This window comes from Manis pentadactyla, chromosome 8, assembly GCF_030020395.1.
Source record: "Manis pentadactyla isolate mManPen7 chromosome 8, mManPen7.hap1, whole genome shotgun sequence".
NCBI lineage: Eukaryota > Metazoa > Chordata > Mammalia > Pholidota > Manidae > Manis > Manis pentadactyla.
The window spans coordinates 70,819,758-70,832,767 of NC_080026.1; the positions used below are offsets into that span (position 1 = coordinate 70,819,758).

Genomic DNA, 13,010 nt, shown 5'->3' on the forward strand with positions numbered 1-13,010 from the left:
TACTATGCAAAATTGTGTGCCAATGGATTACAAAATTTAGACAAAATGTGCAAATTCCTAATATGATACAAACAATAGAAACTGACTCAAGAAAAAATACAAAATTTGGATAGACCTATTACAAGTAAAGAGATTGAATTAGCATTAAAACACAAACCACAAAGAAAATGCCAGGACCAGATGACTTCACTGGTAAATTCTACCAAATATATAAAAAAGAATTAATACCAGTTTTTCACAAACTCTTCCAAAGAGGAGTTTCATTAGGCTAGTATTACCCTGATACCAAAATCACACACAGACATCCCAAGAAAAGAAATGTACAAACCTGTATTTATTATATAAATACTGACACAAATCCTCAATAAGATACTACTATAGCAAATTCAGTAACATTAAAGAAAAATTATACCATAACCAAATGGGATTTATTCCAGGAATGCAAAGTCAGTTTAACATTCAAAGATCAACTAATATAATATATCCCATCAACAGAATTAAGGACAAAAAACAATCACCTCAAACATAGAGAAAAAAACATTTGACAAATTGCAACACCTTTTAATATTAAAAAACACTCAGCAAACTAGGATAGAAAAGAACTTTCTCACTTTGTAAAGGGCATCTATGAAAACTCCACAGTTAGTATCATACCTAATAGTAAAAATTTGAATGCTTTTCCCTAAAGATCAGACAAATTAAAGGATGTACTATTCCACCACTTTTATTCAGAATTGTACTGAAAGTTCTAACTAGGGCAGTTAGTCAAGAAAATGAAATAAAAAGCATGCAGATTGGAAAAAGAAGATAAATTTATCTCTTCTCTTCATCTCAGAGCCAAATTCTGTTCCTTGTCTGAAACATATGACCATTGGTTTACAGTGAAGGAGGCCAAATGAAACTCCATCATCTCCAGACAGAATGTGCAGATCTGAGACAAAAAATAACAGAAATGCAATTAAACCAGAGCTTTTTGCATGTGATGATCTAGACTGAGCATTTTTCAGGGAGCATTTGTTCCCCAGTCCTGGAACATGGGTCACTCCCCTACACTCACAGCCTCTTTGGCTGTCAGGCTGTCTCCTTCCTCCCCTCCACTCACAAATTCAGGATATCCAGTGAATCCAAATGGAAAGTTCGTGGCAAGGACGTCCGTTTCTTCCCCTTCCTCCAGGATACCTGGGTGAACCCCCACACACTGGCTTCACACCTGGGGGCAGCTGCCTGCTCCTAGTTTATTCTCTATCCTTACGTTTTTGTCTCTGTCCTCTTTTTTCTTTCCAAGTCTTTCTAAGCATTTCTCTGTTCATTTGTTTACTGACTAATTCAATAATGTTAATGACAGCCCCCTGTGTACAATTAGATGCAAGATGTAGGGAATCCCTGTGAGCCACAACTCTGTCCCCAACTCCTCCTCATCTCCTGTCCCCAACTCCTATCTAGCTAGGCCTGCAGGTCTGGGGCAGCCCCTGAGGATGCTCCTTGTATGGACCAGATGGACTCTTTAACCTTCAGTCTGTGAGATTTTAGAATGAGGTAATAGAATTGATGAGGGATTGATCTCAGGATAACACAGATGCCCCAGGGGGAAGCCAGCACTTACAGTCAAGGCCAAGGAGATGAATAATACTTTTGTCTCCTACCTGCCTAACAGGTGCTGATCCAGCTGTTGTCACAGTCCTTGCTTTATGCCATGGCTCATCACCTTCTTTCCACACCAGATAACTGAGTTCCGTAAAGATGGGACACATCCTTGAGCCCAGGGCCAGGCCCAGACCCCAGAGCCAAAACAAGAGGCCTGAAAGCATGAGCCCTGAGCCCAGGACTCCAGGAGAGAGGACAGAAACAGATCCCCAGTCCATGAGGTAGGGAACAGCCCAAAACACAAAAACCCTAAGTTCTATTGTAGCATCTCAGAATATAACCAAGGAAGCACATCATAGAAAAAAGAGGCAAGAGTGAGAAGACCAGATAAAATCTAAACCCTGCAACACAGAAGAGCCCCAGGGACAAAGCTCAGAAAACTCAGCTCAGATCCCTGGAAGCCAGAGTTCAGGAAAGCGAACTAAGCCCAGATCCAGGCCCAGAAGCCCCCATCACAAATAGTGCCCATGACCTATAGCTCAGAGCCCTCAGTCTGAGCCAGGATCCCCACCTGGAGCCAGAGCCAGAGCCTGCAGATCAAGGCAGGCAGAAGTGTTGTGCTCTTTTGAGAGCTCCAGACCACTGCGCTCCCCTGTGCTCCATGGGGTGGTGACAATGGCACCACGCTTGCACACAATGCACTACAAAGAGCCTCCAAAGTGTGCTTTGCTGTCGAAGATTTTATTTCCCTCATTGCCTTTGGATCCCTGCTGTGAAACACCTAGAAAACAGGAGGATGAAACTGATGACTTTGGGTGTCAGCATATGCACTTGGGGTGTCTGCTTTGGTTTTCGTGCGTCTGGGTGAGGACAGGGCTCTGTGAGGTATCTCATTACAGGTTCTGCCTCCTCTCTCAGTGTCCTTATCTCGGAGTGTCTCTGAAGGCACTCCACTGGGGATTACAAGGAGGACCCTGCCTGAGAGAGGTGAGGGAGCTGGGGACCTTATCCTAACTTGGGAGACCTGGTCAGGAATTCAGAGCCACAGAGGTCATCCAGCAACTTTCCTGGTGCCTCTGGGGTGGGCAGAGGTGCGTCTGAGAACACATGTGGAGCCAAATTTGAACTGAGACAGATCTGGACATGAAGACCAGGAGTGCCAGATATACTATGGACACTCAGAGCCTCTTGCTTCCTCTGTTTCCTCCCCCATCACAGGGCCAAGAAGATGGCTAGATGAGCGGGCAAGGGATGGGGACTCAAGAGCCACTTTGCCCTCCTTGAGCAGCATTCCTGTGCATCTCTTGGTTCTGTTACTCTCTGTTACAGGCGTGCATCACTTTCCAGCAGAACTGTGACCTACCCTCCTCCAGTTCTAGAGCTCTTCTACAGGGGCTCCCCACCCTCCCTCTGGCTGTAGTGACTCCACAGCCTGGAGAGAGGTGCTCAAGCCCTGCTACGGGCAACAGTCAACCCTGGACCCAGAAACCTTCCTCTCACATCTCATGGAAAGCCCAGTGTGTGGCCTGAGATCTTCCAGGGAGACCTGCAGCTCCAAGTCCACATGAGCTTCAGTCCAGAGACATCCCTTAGTATGGCCATGGTGATGGTGGCTGGCAGCCCCAGCAGATGCAGGCCCTGGCCCCATAGCACACTCTCCCTTGCCATTCAAGCTTCACAATGCCCTGGACACGATGCCCCATCTTTGTTCTTATCCTTGCTGCCCTGTGTGCCCAGCCAAGTCCGAGCCTCCGCAACACGGGGCCTGAATGTTCAGGTCAGGCTGTGCCTTCGCTGGCCTCTGAACCTGTAGAATTCTCCCCTGGCTTCTGCTGGGGCTTTCTCCTGCTCTCCCATCTCTGAGAAGTTCTCTGTCTCTCCCATGCCCATGTACTGGTTCTGCCACACCCTATCCTTGGGCAAAGAATTAACCTTTCTGAATCTTACTTTTCCACATGACAAATGGGGTGATTGCAGTACTTTCTGCTAGGTAGAGGGTTTTTCTTTTACTGAGAAATTTTCCTTTATTCTGCAAACTTGAGCAGTTTATTCTTCTAGGAGAATATGTGAGAGGAAATAAGAATTTCTGTTCCTTTGCTCAAGAGGACCTAATGTGAGGGCAGGGGGAGGCTAAGGAGCAGAGTTAGCTAGGAGTGACCTTGAAAGCTATAACTAGAGGCAAGAATTCAAAAGACGACAGGCCAATGGATGCAGCAAATGCACATATATATTATTGCACACTCAAGTTGTGCAGGCTGAGTTCTGTCACCCAGGAACAAGATGTTTCTGAGAGCCTGAAGCATATAGGTCCAGATACACCTCCTGTCTCTTCAGCATTAATTTGATAGGGGCTTCCTAGACAATTGAGGAAGACAAAGAAAAATCAAATGTCAGAAGAAAAATGGACCAAAAGTAATTACAGAGGTTTGAAGAAAACCTATGACCCAAGAATTTGATAACCAACTACATTATACTATTATACTTTGGGTACTTTTAAGACAATAATGTATTTTTATATACACAAGAGGACATAAATATTCTACTAGTAGTCCTCCCTTTTAAAAGTTATACTAACTCAGAGATAAATCAAGATAAAAGTACAAGTAGGTGAGAGTTCTTGGCGTAAAAGAACGAGAGTACACATGGAAAACCGGGAAACATAAATTTAAGGGTAAAGGTAGCTCTAACTATAGGTAGGGAAAGAAGGTCTTTGCCAAAATACTTTGTGAATAGAAGGAACAAAAATGGAATGTTACAAACAGAATATAAATTTAACAATAATAAACTGGCACCAAAGTCACCTAATCACTGAAAATTAGATGAATTTGGAGAAAGTAGAATGAAAAATAGCAACCCATGAACATAAATGGGCCACAATACAAAGCAGGGAGAGGGAACACACATAGAGTGCATGGAAACAAAACCAAAGAAATAGCACCTACATACCTAGATAAGAATAGGGTCATAGTCCCAAGATATGATCTCCTTCATCATCCAATTTTAAATGTTTCAACAATAGGAATGGGCACATTTCTGGAAATCAGAGGGCTCTCTTATATACTTAAGACTTCAAGAAATAGTCAGACATGGAAAGATATTGCCAGTATGTAATTTTAAAAAATATGTAGTTTCCCAAACAGAGTGAATAGTGCCAAATGTTCCATCGGCACACAGGATGTACTAGGTACTGCTCTAAGTGCTTTACATTTTTAACTCACTTAATCTTTGCAACATCCCCATAAAGTATTCTTCTTCCCTAATGGCACAAGTGGGGAAAGTGAGACATAAGGGAATTAAGTTACTTGCCCAGTGTCATACTATTAGTAAATGCTAGAACTACTGTTCAAATCCTATTAGTTTGAGTTCAGAGCCAGTTGCCATTTTCTTCTTATTTTCATAGACTTTTAAAAAGATTTTTTACTGAGGTATAATATGCACACAGAAAGTGCACATCCTGAAGTGTGCAGCTAAATAAATTTTCACAATGAACACACATTTAACCAGCACCATAGAAGTCCTCTCACCCCTCCTTAACCCCAAGGGTAGCCACTAGCCTGACTCATCTCATAACACTACAAAATTAAATTTTATTTGCCTGTTTTTGTATTATATATGAGTGGAATCACTCAGCATATACATTCTTATGTATGTTGTCTTTTGCTCAATTTTATCTTTGTGAAATGCAGCCATATTTCTGTGTATAGTGTGGATTGCTCATCTGCATTGCTATACAGTATTCTATTGTGTGCCTACAAAAATATATCCATTCTACTGTTGATGGACACTTGGGTAGTTTCAAGCACAGGGCTCTTACAGATAATGTTGCTGTGACCATACTGGTACAGAAGGGTTCTTCTAGAATGCTTGTTTTAAAAACAAAAATGTATTCCAACATGATTGATGTATTAGAGAGCAACTGGAATGTTTTTTTTATAATGCATAATGCAAATTTTATGCTTCCCTATGTGCAACTTTGCCCATGAGAAAACACAAAATTGCATGCAGTTAAACCGAGTCATAACTGTGAGAGGATAAATTTCAGATATCTTAAGCCACCGAGTTTGTGGTAATTTCTTAACAGCAATCCAGGAAAGAAATACATAAAGCATACACCTGCCCATCCCTCACAAACCTACCGGCTTTCTTGGTTCACCTCATGTATCATTCTACAAGGCTGCACTTTGCTGTTCTTTTTCATTTCTGAACTTGCTATATTAAACACACGTACATATTCAACATCTCAAACATGTTCACAAGTGCCAAGTAGGGTCTACAAAAAAGAAGTTTTAACATTGAGGAGAAGCTAGATATAACAAGGCATTATGAGCAATAGTCATATAGGGATCCACATTTGGACCACTAGAGCAACATCATGAAAATTAAAGTCTTTTACTGTTTAGAAAGACTAGAACAACTTCAAATACAGTGAAGTCAGTAAGAACAAAGCCTAAAGAAATAAAAGAAATGAAAAGATTGTTTAGCATATGGATTAAAATCCAAACAGTAAAAACATCATGACCAACCTTTCTCATGATGAAAAGGAAAGCACCATGTGCACACAAAGACCTTAAACAGAAACTGCTAAAGCCTGCTGGAGCCACTCCTTTTCCTGGAGTACTGCCTGCTGTGGTGGTTTCAAACACGCTGCAACTCCCAAAGCCCTCATCTCTCAGGCAAAGTCAAAGTGCAAATGAAAAAGCCACAGAAGAATTTTTAGCAGCAGTACAGAAGTTAATCGACAAAGAAGGCTATACATTGAATTATTATTATTATTTTTATAAAACAAGCATCTATTATGAACACATGCCTCAAAGGACCTACACCTCAAAGACAGAAAAACATGACACAGTATTTATAGCTATGAAAGATCACAAGTTTTTATAACTTTCCTATAATCGATTGAATGATGGCCCCCAAACAGATATGTCTATGTCCTAAAGCTCAAAACCTGCAAATGTGACCCTTGGAAAAAAATCTTTGCAGATGTAATTAAGTTAAGGATCTAGAGGAGAGCATTCTGGTTTATGTGGGTGGGGAAGTGTCTTTATAAGAGCCAGAAGAGGGAAAGACACAGAAAGAAAAGACCACATGAAGGTGGATGCAGAGATTAGAGTGATGTGGCCACAAACCAAGAAATATGTGGAACCACCAGAGCTGGAAGAGACTGGAAGGATTCCTCTCTACAGCCTTTGGAGGGAGGATGGCCCTACAGGTGCCTCAATTTTGGACTTCTGATCACAATAACTGGGAGAGAATACATTTCAGATATTCTAAGTCACCAAGTTTGTAGTAATTTCTTAGAGCAATCTAGGAAAGCAGTACACCCCTTTTCACCATTTCACAATAACTTATCCAGTTTTCTAATCATTCTCAGTGAGAGTTTGCTTTCTGCAAGCTATTCCATCACAGCTCCAGGTCTTACTTTAAAGGAATATTTTTTAATCCTCTACATGGATCATAGTATGAATACTTTTCCACCATTTACCATTTTAACTTGAAAATATATCTAATATTTACTTTCACACAATCAAAACAGATCTACCTTTTTTTTTGGTTTGATAACTACATAACATATCATTGTATAGATAAACAATAATTTATGTACTCAATGTCTTATCAGTGTATCTCTTTTCTATTTACAATGAAAGTTTTCAACATGGAGGAAAATATAAATATTACAATCGACACTGACAAAATTATTTGCTTGGTCAAACTTTATTCAAGCTCCTGAACCTTCTCCTAGGCCCATCTGTGCACTTCTTGTAAAATTTAGTTTTAGCAAGAACACCCCCAAACTCAGTGTCTTCTACATCTGATCATCCGTGATACCTAATCTGTTTCCTTAACCTCCACCAACACCCAGGGGATGTCTGATCACCCTGGCCTGTCTTCAGCAAGAATCCTGTTAAGTCAGTTTAACCAGAAACTCCTTTACCCTTGATGCTGCTTCTTAGTACTTTTCCATCCATGGACCTGAACCCTTCTCCTGGGATATCAATTCTGACTTGCCCATGCTGAATTCGGAGTTGGAGTTGAGCCCAATCTCTCTCTCTCCCCAACTATAAAATCACTTTGCAGTGGTCCCTACATACGTCCAGTGTCCCTGAACAAATTCTGCCTTAACGTCTTTAACAAGTGTCATTGAATATTTTTTAGCACCCATATATTTATCACCTAGTTTAACAATATCAACATTTTGTACTATTTATGTTCTTCCTAACCTCTTCAGCATGCATTTCCTAAGGAAAGGATATTTCTCCATCATAATCACACTGTATTGAACAGTTTTTGTTTTGCCTGTTGCTTTGCTAATACAAATAATACTTTAAAGAATATCCAAGTATGTTTTGGCTAACTTATGCCTGTATGTCTCCACAATATATTCTAAGCAATGGAGTTGCTGATTAAAAGTGTAGATGCATTTAAAATTTTGATAACTGGCAGATTGTTCTCCAGAAAATTTGCACTAATTTGCACTCCCAAAAAACAGCGTATGGGAGCTCCTTTGAACGAGGGAGCTTTTGATGTTTCCCTTTGGGTGTCTCATTGGTGATCTTGGCATCCTGTGATATACAGAGTGTGTCAATTAGCACTTGAAAGTCACCATCTGTATGAAGGCACTCAGGGCTTTATCAACCCAGGGATGCTTTTCAGAACCTTAACTGTCCTCTAAAAGAAGGTAGACACCAAGAAGACATAAATTCTGAAATTTCCACTCTAATATCTAACTATGCCTAAATCATAAAAGGATCCAGTAAATTGTTTCAAGATAAAAGAGAATTCAGTTTCACAGAAGCACTGTCAAAAGGGAAACAAAAGAAAAGAAGAACTATAACCACAAATCTAAAGCCTGCAATGGCAATAACTACATACCTATTGATAATCACCCTAAATGTAAATGGTCTGAAAGTACCAATCAAAAAACATAGAGTCACTGAATGGATAAAAAAAGAAGACCCATCTATATGCTGCCTACAAGAGTCTCACTTCAAACCCAAAGACATACACAGACTGAAAGTAAAGGGATGGAAAAAGATATTTCATGCAACTGAGGGAGAAAAAAGCAGAAGTTGCAGTACTTGCATCAGACAAAATAGATTTTAAAACAAAGAAAGTCACAAGAGACAAAGAAGGACATTACATAATGATAAAGGGTTCAGTCCCACAAGAGGATATAACTATTATAAATATCTATGCACCCAACACAGGATCACCTACATATGTGAAACAAATACTAACAGAATAACAGAATTAAAGGGGGACATACAATGCAATGCATTCATTTTATGATGCTTCAAAACACCACTCACTCCAAAGGACAGATCAACCAGAGAGAAAATGAGTAAAGAGACAGAGGCACTGAACAATGTATTAGAACAGATGGACCTAACTGACATCTACAGAACACTCCATCCAAAAGCAACAGGATACACATTCATCTCAAGCATACATGGAACATTTTCAAGAATAGATCATATACTAAGCCACAAAAAGAGCCTCAATAAATTCAAAAAGATTGAAATTATACCAACCAGCTTCTCAGATCACAAAGGTATGAAACTAGAAATAAATTATGCAAAGAAAACAAAAAAGCCCACAAACACATGGAGGCTTACTAACATGCTCCTAAATAACCAATGGATCAATGACCAAATAAAAATAGAGATCAAGCAATATATGGAGACAAATGACAACAATAATTCAACAGCACAAAATCTGTGGGACACAGCAAAGGCTGTGATAAGAGGGAAGTATATTGCAATGCAGGACTACCTCAGGAAAGAAGAACAATCCCATATAAACAGTCTAAACTCACAATTAACAAAACAAGTAAAAGAAGAACAAATGAGGCTCAAAGTCAGTAGAAGGAGGGACATAATAAAGATTAGAGCAGAAATAAATAAAATCAAGAAGAATAAAACACAAGAAAGAATCAATGAAAGCAAGAGCTGGTTCTTTGAGAAAATAAACAAAATAGATGAGCCCATAGCCAGACTTATGAAGAAAAAAAAAGAGTCTACACACATAAACAGAACCAGAAATGAGAAAGGAAAAATGACTACAGACACCATAGAAATACAAAGAATTATTAGAGAATACTATGAAAAATTAGTTTCATAGAATACTATGAAAATCCAGCTAACAAACTGGATAACCTAGAAAAAATGGACAACTTTCTAGAAAAATACAACCTTCCAAGGCTGACCCAGAAAGAAACATAAAATCTGAATAGAACAATTACCAGTAACAAAATTGAATTAGTAATCAAAAAAACTACCTAAGAACAAAATCCCTAGACCAGATGGTTTCACTACTGAATTTTATCAAACATTTAGTGAAGACCTAATACCCATCCTCCTTAAAGTTTTCCAAAAAGTAAAAGAAGAGGGAATACTCCCAAACTCATTCTATAAGGCCAGCATCACTCTAATATCAAAACCAGGCAAATACACCACAAAAAAGAAAATTAAAGACCAATATCCCTGATGAACATAGATGCAAAAATACTCAACAAAATATCAGCAAACCGAATTTAAAAATACATCAAAAAGATCATTCATTATGATCAAGTAGGATTTATTCCAGGGATGCAAGGATGGTACAACATTTGAAAATCCATCAACATGATCCACCACATTAACAAAAAGAAGGACAAAAACCATATGATCATCTCCATCAGGGCCAAAAAAGCATTCAACAAAATTCAACATCCATTCATGATAAAAACTCTCAACAAAATGGATATAGAGGGCAAGTACCTCAATATAGTAAAGTCCATACACGACAAACCCACAGCCAACATCATATTTAAAAGTGAGAAGCTGAAAGCCTTTCCTTTAAGATCAGGAACAAGACAAGGATGCCCACTCTCTCCACTTTTATTCAATAATAACTCTGGAGGTCCTTGCCACAGCAATTAGATAACACAAAGAAATAAAGGGCATCCAGATTGGTAAGGAAGAAGTTAAATTGTCACTGTTTGCAGATGACATGATATTGTACATAAAAAATCCTAATGAATCCACTCCAAAACTGCTAGAATATCAGAATTCAGCAAAGTTTCAGGATACAAAATTAATACACAGAAATCTGTTGCATTCCTATACACTAATGATGAACTAGCAGAAAGAGAAATCAGTAAGACAATTCCATTCACAATTGCATCAAAAAGAATAAATACCTAGGAATAAACCTAACCAAGGAAATAAGAGACCTATACTCTCAAAACTACAAGACACTCATGAGAGAAATTAAAGAAGTTACCAATAAATGGAAACACATCCCGTGCTCATGGATAGGAAGAATTAATATTGTCAAAATGGCCATCCTGCTAAAGCAATCTACAGATTCTATGCAATTCCTATCAAAATACCAACAGCATTCTTCAATGAAAGAGAGAAAATAGTTCTAAAATTCATATGGAAGCACAAAAAACCCAGAATAGCCAAAGCAAACCTGAGAAGGAAGAATAAAGCTAGAGGGATTACGCTCCCCAATTTAAGCTCTACTATAAAGCCACAGTAATCAAGACAATTTGGTAATGGCACAAGAACAGATCCATAGACCAATGGAACAGACTAGAGAGCCCATATATAAACCCAACCATATATGGTTAATTAATATATGATAAAGGAGCCATGGATATACAATGGGGAAATGACAGCCTCTACAACAGCTGGTATTGGCAAAACTGGACAGCTACTTGCAAGAGAATGAAACTGGATTATTGTTTAACCCCATACACAAAAGTAAACTCGAAATGGATCAAAGACCTGAATGTAAGTCATGAAACCATAAAACTCTTAGAAGACAACATAGGCAAAAATCTCCTGACTATAAACATGAGTTACTTCTTCCTGAATGCCTCTCTTCGGGCAAGGGAAACAAAAGAAAAAAATGAACACATGGGACCACATCAAGCTAAAAAGCTCTGTACAGCAAAGAACATCATCAGCAGAACAAAAAGTCATCCTACAGTATGGGAGAATATATTTGTAGATGACATATCTGACAAGAGGTTAACATCCAAAATATATAAAGGACTCACACACCTCAACACCCAAAAAAGCAAATAACCCAATTAATAAATGGCCAGAGGATATGAACAGACAATTATCCAAAGAAGAAATTCAGATGGCCAACAGGCACATGAAAAGATACTCCACATCACTAATCATCATGGAAATGTAAATTAAAACCACAATGAGATATCACCTCACACCAGTTAGGATGGCCAGCATCAAAAAGAGTAAGAACAACGAATGCTAGCAAGGATGCAGAGAAAGGGGAACCCTCCTACACTGCTGGTGGAAATATAAACTAGTTTAACCATTGTGGAAAGCAATGTGGAGGTTCCTCAAAAAACTCAGAATAGAAATACCATTTGACCCGGGAATCCCACTCCTAGGAATTTACCCAAAGAATACAAGTTCTCAGACTCAAAAAGACATATGCACCCCTATGTTTATTGCAGCATTATTTGCAATAGCCGAGATATGGAAGCAACCCTAAGTGTCCATCAGTAGATGAATGGATAAAGAAGATATGGTACATATACACAATAGAATACTACTCAGCTATAAGAAAGAAACAAATCCTACCATTTGCAACAACATGGATGGAGCTGGAGGATATTATGCCCAGTGAAAGAAGCCAGGCAGAGAAAGACAAGTGCTAAGTGATTTCCCTCATTGTGGAGTATTACAACAAAGCAAAACTGAAGGAACAAAACAGCAGCAGACTTACAGACTCCAAGAAGGGTCTAGAGGTTACCAAAGGGGAGGAGTGGGGGAGGGTGGGTGGGGAGGGAGGGAGAAGGGGATTGAGGGGTATTAGGTTAATACACATTGTGTGGGGGGTCATGGCGAAGACACAGAGAAGCACAGAGAAGGCAAATAGTGAATCTGTGGCATCTTACTACACTGATGGTCAGTGACTGCAATGGGGTACGGGTGGGAATTTGATAATATGGGTGAATGTAGTAACCACAGTGTTTTTCATATGAAACATTCCTAAGAGTGTATATCAATAATACCTTAATAAAAAAAGAAAGAAAAGAATAGAAAGAAAAGAAATACCAAACTTGGGTGAGTTTGTGCAGGAGCTCCTTCCAGGGCACTTGCAAATCCACTTTGCATTCTCCTCATGATAAAGAACCAAACTGAAGGTTTCCCAAAGACAGGAGAAGTTGACGACAGCCATGAAAATATTTATTTTAGATAAAAGCAGTGATTAGTCAAGCTTATCCACTTAATTCAGATAAAATTAATTGATCCTCTCATAGGTTAAACGAATTGTTTCAGACACTGCTGAGTGAAAACAGAAGAGAACCATCACAGTCTGATGAGGTAGTTAAGGTCATTTACGTTTTGCCGGAAGGATGACGGAGGGAATTAATGGAACAGGCATACCTTCTGAATAGGACT

General features: G+C 39.2%; 1 long non-coding RNA gene across 1 annotated transcript in view; it reads right to left on the reverse strand.

Moving 5' to 3' along the window:
• Positions 1–452: 452 nt before the first annotated feature.
• The window catches only part of LOC130684575 (uncharacterized), a 241,641-nt gene continuing 229,083 nt past the window's right edge, over positions 453–13,010 (reverse strand). Inside the window, exon 4 of the long non-coding RNA XR_008998897.1 lies at positions 453–931. This is a non-coding gene — a long non-coding RNA (uncharacterized LOC130684575). The remainder of the gene's footprint in view (positions 932–13,010) is intronic.